The 8,060-nt window shown below is 27.0% G+C and overlaps 1 pseudogene; it reads right to left on the reverse strand.

Moving 5' to 3' along the window:
- Window positions 1-7,350: 7,350 nt before the first annotated feature.
- LOC113552424 lies at window positions 7,351-7,780 on the reverse strand (annotated as a pseudogene).
- Between the last annotated feature and the right edge of the window lie 280 nt (window positions 7,781-8,060).

The raw sequence follows: 8,060 nt of genomic DNA on the forward strand, positions 1-8,060 counted from the left end.
TGATGTCCCTTTACCCCCTTCCACTACTATAAAACAAACTCCCAATCATATGCAAGATTTTCCACTTCCCTAACATTTTATATTATACAATAATGGCTACCAATTTTTGATAATATTTAAATAATAATACATTCAAATGTTCAATTACCTAATTTAAAACTTTTGACTGTATTAAAAATATCAATTTTAAAGATATTAAAAAACTTTAAAGATCTAAGTTGCTCAAAAAAATAGAGCAATCCAAATCCAGTGTCAAAAATGGTGGTTCCTATTTATGAAATTTTTATTTTACTGAGCATGTGCAGATAAAAAAAGTTAAAAATTAATTTATTAAAAACATATGTATTTATATGCCTTGTACTCTGTAAAAAAAACCCGAATCAAATTAAAGGTCATGCGTTCGAAATATTTCCTGTTACCTTTAAAATTGAACACATGGTATAATCAATACTCTGAACTTTATGCATTTGCATATTTGTTTAAGAAATAGTAAGGAAAAACTATATTTATGATACATATTTTTATTTCAATACAATGATATCAAATTTAAAAATATTTACTGCATATTTTAGGAATTTTTCTACGAATCACTATTATAATGATTTATACGATTTTATTGCATATATTTTATAATTGTTTAATTTTCTCTATTACAAAAATCAAATTATTACGAGTGAATGACGGTGACCGGTTGCAGAGATTCAGTTTCTGGGATGGGTGCAGGGCAAAATAGTCAGAGGAATGCGCTACGACGCACCGCGGTCCTGATATTTTCCTTGGATTCCCCACGCATCTCGTAACGGGTATGGTCAAATTGCACTTGAGTTTACAAACTATATAGGTATAACTATAGGTAGCGTGTAGCGTTCGTAAAAATAAGATTCGTAATATTTCTAATGGGTTTTCATTATACGTAACAAGTTTCCACGTTTTTCCATTTTAACTCTTTTTTTTTGAACGAGTGCAGTTCAACCATTACCTTTTTACGATCCAAGTGCAATTCGACCATTTCTTTGTAGGTAATAAGTACAATTCGACTACTCCGTTCGTCACTTATGAAACATTCTTCGTCTTAGTTTTGATTTTTATATATTAAAATACTGTAATAAATTTTTTTTCTTCCAAAAGGAAAATTAAAATTATATATTTTTATACATAAAGTAAAAAACAATGTAATGATAAGAAATTAAATTATTTTTTTTATTATATTGATTTCTTTCACTAGAAATTATGAAGAATGTTTTTTCAAACAATAATTTCTAAACAATAAAATTATAAAATACTAATAAGTTACAATATTTATTTATATAATTGAGACCTAAAAAATAGTAATTTTAATTGTTACTAATGAGTTATTAATACTAATAATTGAGATTTATAGAGATTTATGAATTATCTGAATTTTAAAATATTCAGTAATTCCACAGCAGCTATTTTAACTTCAGACTAAATATATTATGACACATGTAATACGTTATTTTGTTGATGTTTATATTCTAATCGGATCAATGTGTGAATTAATATTACAATAATGTGTGCTATTTATATTTATTTAGTTATATTATTTTATGTCTTTAAATTCACTCTTCGTGTGAAAAATGTTTCAATTTACAAGTTTGTGACTAGTTTTTAGAGGAAAATTCAATCAAGCTAATACATTATTAGGAGTTAAAAAAATTAATTTCTAATTATTATCATACTTAAGGAAACTAATCATGAAAATATTAAGATTTTATGCTATACTAGTTTTTGACAAAATCGATTTTCTTATTTTGCTGTAAATTATTATCGAATAACCATACTTTTTAAGTTTTACCAAATGTTTATATTAGCATTTTCAAAACGTCATAATATCATTTTCAAAATAAATAAAATATTTTTAAGCTATTAATAAATAAATAAATTGTTAAAGTTTGATTTAAGTAATTATTTTTTATAAATTATGTCAATAAAACAATGTCCTATCAGTCAACGATTCGAAAATGTATAAGTGAAATATTAATATAGTTTATTTTAAACTGTTGATACTGATATTAAAAACAAACTTGGGCATAAATAATAATAATTTTGTATTATTGTGATAATCTATTGGTTTTTATAGAAGTAATAATTTAGAACCAAATAATGTCATTTTAATCAAATAATTTGATGTCTTATTACAACAAAAAACTTTACCGAGAACTGCGGTGACCCGGTGTTACGTAAATATTCCCATTTCTCGCTGTTATTTTGTTAATTTTGACCACAAATTTTAACAATTAGATACTATGGTATACCAAATATACATGTATATTATAAGCATAGAAGAATATTTACAGTTCCGAAAAAAAAAAATAAATAAAAAAACACATGACCCAAAATCAAATAATTAATGCGAAATGCCTTAACTAATACAAAATAATGGAATAAAACGTACCATCACAGGCTGTGAACAATAATTACGTATTTAATTTTGAAATATGTAAAAATTGTATACATAACAATTAATAATATTCATTCATTTTAGTCATATTATCTGAAACTAATAGTCTCATTAGATCTAAATAGAAATTGTTACAAAGTAACTACTGATATAGAATGTTGAAGAATCGATACAGATCTGATAAAACAATAGGGTACAAATATCAAGTATAAAGTTCATCAACTACATTATTTAGTGTCAATTTAAGTTTTTTCATTATTATTTTCTTAATATTTCAACAAGTTTACTGCACATACTTACATTTTTTTTTGTATACGCGATTTTTAAATTTCATACAAATAAAACTTAAGTTTAAATTACTAATTATATGTACACATCAGCTATTACTTCTAAAAAAAAAAAAAAAACGTAATTTTAATCGCAGTGTAATTGGTTATTTTATAAACTTTACATTGTAGTTTGAAATACAACTGTTCTATTTATAATACAATTAAATAATAGCTGTATTAAATATAGATTTAATAAATATAATTATTACATACTTTTATCAACTACAAAAAAAAAAAAAATATTATAATTGTTAGTGATAAAGTAATTATATGAAATAAACAATAGTTTAAGAGTTAGATTGTACAATGAATTATTATGATTTCAAAAGAGTTTGCAGCAAATAATTTTTAAAATATAATATTGTCTTATTAGTTTTGGTTGAACTATCCAATTAGTATTATATTATTTACTCAATAAGTATAAGATATTACTTTTTGGTAATCTCTAATTTATTTATCCTATAGATAGAATTTATATTCCTGAAGATTATGAGTGTTGGATACTTTTATAAATTTGTTTAATTCAGTACAATTACACTTGCGAAATCTATTTTATTAGTACATCTAAAAATTGAATCTATATTTTTAAAATATAAAATTAACACAATTCATGAATATCGATATTAAAATATCGTTTTCTTTTTCCAAAAATATTAGAAATTTCTAAGTCCATTTTAATGAGCTTTATACTAATATAAGTCTTCAATGATCGTACGTCTAACACACTAAATTCACCACTGAACTGAAAATCATTCTACTGAAACTATACTAAAATTAGGCAGGTAAAATCCAAAAGGATATTATCTATACAAAATATGATTATAAGATAATATTTGATAATTTTTACTGAAGTCAGTGAAGATAAATAAATTATACATATTATTATGTGTCATTGCGTGAAATTTATTTGTTTCAGATGATTTATTGTTTGCGTTTGTATTAAAAATGTACATTGACGAGAACTGGTGTCGCGTAAATGTTTTCGTTTATTCGCTGTTGGATTTGTAATTTTCACCCTAAGCTATGCCAGTTAAATTTAATTTTATTCAACAAAAAATCTCAATATTGCAAAAAGCAGTAATTTTACTATTCCGAAAAAAAAAAAAATAAAACAAACACCTTGTTCTTCAAAATTATCTTCAAAAATTGTATGTCATGTTTCACACGAAATACTTTAATTATATACAAAGTAAAAAAAGAAATAATACGTACTTTTCCATTCTGTGGACAATATTTTCTTAGTTAATTTTTAATATGTACACATTATATAGATACTAAATAATAAAATATAAACATAAATATATAGCCTTGCTTTAGCTAGAATCTGCCGTGAAAATAATTATTTTGTTGTAATAATGAACAAATAAGTCTACAAAATAAGTCGTTTTCACGAAAAGTGGCCCTTGACGGTGGTGCCTGATAGACGTATTGACGTGATCTCTATAACAAGTATCAAACTGCGCGGCAAAATTAAATTGATTACTTATTTGTGTATATAATTAAATTTTACCGAAATTAAATGCATTATTTCTAATACAAATAATGAAAAATTCTGCTAGTTCAGTATCACTATCTGTATTTTGCTTTCAAATATAAATACAAATAAAATTTATTAATATTACATAAAAAATAAATATAAGTACATAATTATTATAATAATAAAAATATTATTCATCATAATCTGTGAATTCTGTTGAATCTTCACCTAGATTAATTATCATTAAAGTGATAAAATATTTTGTCATGTAAACTTTCCTTTATGAAATCTGCATCGTGTTATTTTTTGCAATGACTTAAACTCTTGCACAGCACTTAACGCTTCGTGAACACATTTCTTTACGTCTGAAATTTTAAATGACAAATTTTTTGTGGTGACTTTACCCTTCACTAGTGCTCTTGTAAGCTCTATTGAATTGTAATTTTTTTTTTTAATATTATTTTGTGATTTTACTTGGCCCTGCTCGCTTGACGATGATATTCGAGATGAGGAAGGGAAATTTCTTTTTTTTTGTAACAAGAGTATAATTATCATTTTAATTTGTATTTGTAGTTTTCACAACGGATATGGAATTGATAACAGAAGTGTTTGTATTTTGCGGGTGACTGGACATTGTTGTTTTGTTTTTACCGACTTGCTGATTAGTATTATTTTTCATAATTAACTGCAGATAAGGAAATATCGTATACGCACGAGTTATATAGTTATTATGTAAGTGTGGTTTTCGTAATTACGCGATAGATATTGAGTATACGGTGGACTTATGCAAAGATTTTAAAACGAACTTGTACAGAACGTAGTGAAGTTTATCATAGCAAAAACACTGTAGTGTGATTGTGAAAACAAAACTCTAAGTATAACTAAGTTTTACTCATTTTCAACGGTCGAATTTGTGCGATTAAAATTTAATTACAACGAGAACACACAAAAACACGTGTGTAGCGGACGGCTTTCACCGTGAAATTGAGAACCACTGTATTTCATAATAATTAACGTCACCAGCTGCGCCAACACCGAGGGCTACTTTTCATAAAAAATACCTGTAGATTTTAGAATATGAAGACATCTAGAAAGACTCTAATTAATTTTTCATAAATTCTATGATATTTGTTGTACCTACTAAGTATAATTTATTAATTTACCGTATTGTATATATTATAATATAAACAACTGTTTTATTAATTTGAAAACTTTTTTGTGTATTACACACGTCCTAACTATCCAAACATTGCTAAGTTATACACCAGGAGAAACAAAAAAATATAAAAAAAAGTAAATAAATTAAAATAAAAATATTAAAATTATAAATATATAATATAAAAAATTATATAATAGAAAAAACTTTATTCCTAAGAGACATTGAATAAAATTACGATGTTGATGGTGATGATAGTAACAAATAATATTAAAAAACGATGTTAGTCGGTGACGATTCAATATGTATGGAACGGCAGAACTACTAGATCGAAGGTATGTTAAATACTAAAACTGTAGTGGGAATCCAAACCGTTTGGTATGCTCATTGTGACGGACTTCTTCAAATAATATTATGACCTCAGTAAGTGTGGATGGAAGTCGCGGCTATTCGGTGTCTCGGTGACTATATCCTACGAGGGATCGTGTATATCTCACTATAAAATTTGGTTTACTAATCAACTGGTTTAATTAATAGGTTGCATTCGTTGCAAAATGTTATACTATGTAACACATTACTATGTTATTCATATTTTAATTAATTTTTTTAAAAAATAAAAATATATACATGTACTTAATTGTATATTAATTTTAAGTATTTAACTTATAAGACTAAAAAGTATAGAGTCATTAATAAAATGTGTGATAATTTATATTATCACATTCTATAAATTTTATATTATCTTTGAATATAATTGTTTATAAAAAAACCATTTTTATATGAATAATTAACTTAAATTAACTTTTATTTTATTGTATTCCTTTAAAGTGGTGAAATAATTTACCAGTAACAAAATAGTGTTATTACAAGCCCTAGATGATTAGTGTTTATCTATTTTACCACTATATAACTCCCAAACTATAAAAACAAAATTTTTTTTTCAAATTTATTAAAATATACATGTATGTGAGTATGGAAAACAAATTTTGGCTCATACAAAATATAAGTGATTTATGCCCTATAAAGGGCTTGTGCTACGGTAATACTTAAAGGTGATGAAGCAAACTAGTGGTCTTGGATCACCTCTGATTTACGAGTAGTTAAGTTTAGGGGGAGAAAATTAAATGAAATTTTTATTTTTCAGAAATTTCGTTACGGGTTCAGATGAACAATTTTGAGCAGTTATATGAGCAGTGAGTCATTAATGAAAATAATTTTGACCCAGAACAAATTTATAGCACCGATGAATTATGTTTATGATGGCAAATTACATAGCATACTTTGGCATCAATTCATGAGAAAAACTCTGCTGAGAGAAAAATAATTAATATTCATGCTTTGTGCTTAGGGTTCTGAATTTGAAATATTTTAAAATCTTTTTTCTCCTTTAAAATGTGTTTGGACACAAATTATTAGAAATAACATACTTAACAGTCATCACCCAAGGTCCACATATTTCAATAATATGTTAAAAGTTAATTAAATTTGTTAACTGCAAAACAGCTTAAAATATGGTATATATTGCTATATTAAATATATATTTGTATTATATTATCAATTATAGTAGTATAAAATAGACAGTTCAGAAGTATGAGCCCTTGAGCCATTGAACATTGCTGAACCCGCCACCCGATCGCGTACGTGTGTGACGTATATTTTACCCCTCCCCACCTCATGAGTCTTACTCACCCGCCATCTACTCGCGTACGTGTGTGACGTATATTTACCCTTCATCACCTCACCAAAGCCCTACTGGTCCGCCACCGGTCGCGTATGTATGCGATATACATTTACCTTATTCGACTACAATATCTGGAGCGGAGCATTATAGAAAGTATTATACGAAAAGAAGTATACACCGTACCATTAATTCATTACCAGTCCGAGGAGTTTGTGACATATCTACGCGAAAAATGTACACAGATGGAGTCGCCAGCTAAAAATTTGGATGAGATGACGACATTCATTAAAAACGTACAAGACGATCGAGATATTGTAGTCGAATAAGGTCCTCCCGGTTCAATAACACTCTGTAACCGATTTGAGTTTTATCTTCAATCACCAACACATTTTCACCGGTATATACCATGGATGATAGTTTCATTATTTCATCTTCGAAAAATATAACGCGACTATATTTCTGCGGTGTATCCAGTATAAGAATATATTTTTTTTTAAAAGTCTGTAGTAATCTGGACGTATCGCGATGAAGTTAATATATTTACAACGATCTGGTAGTTTTCATCTGATAGAATACCAACTTGTACAAATTTTCGGACCGCAAAGTCGAGTGTGTAGCTTGTGGATTCAATGAGGTCGGCTGGTGGCGATGGCGGCACATAAGTAAAGGCCTTCTTCTTGTATAACGCTGCGTTTTCTTCAATCGAACCAGCCATGTTTTTAAAAATCGTTTTAAAATAATAAACACTTGAAAATTTAAAAGATTGAATAATTATTAGGATTTGTAGAAACGCGGAAATTAAACACTTAGAAAATGTTTAAATACTGTTGAGTAAGGACTGTGAATACATGGAGAGAACGAAATGCATTTCAGTTAAAGGTATGGGTGTCTGAAACAGACTGACTCTGTCTTGGCGGACAACGGAGCGAGTGTCCAGAAATCTCGGCATTTTCGGTGGGGTAGCATATCGGTTATTAATGTGTTATTCTCTAATA

The sequence above is a fragment of the Rhopalosiphum maidis genome, chromosome 2 (assembly GCF_003676215.2).
Source record: "Rhopalosiphum maidis isolate BTI-1 chromosome 2, ASM367621v3, whole genome shotgun sequence".
Classification (NCBI taxonomy): Eukaryota; Metazoa; Arthropoda; class Insecta; order Hemiptera; family Aphididae; genus Rhopalosiphum; species Rhopalosiphum maidis.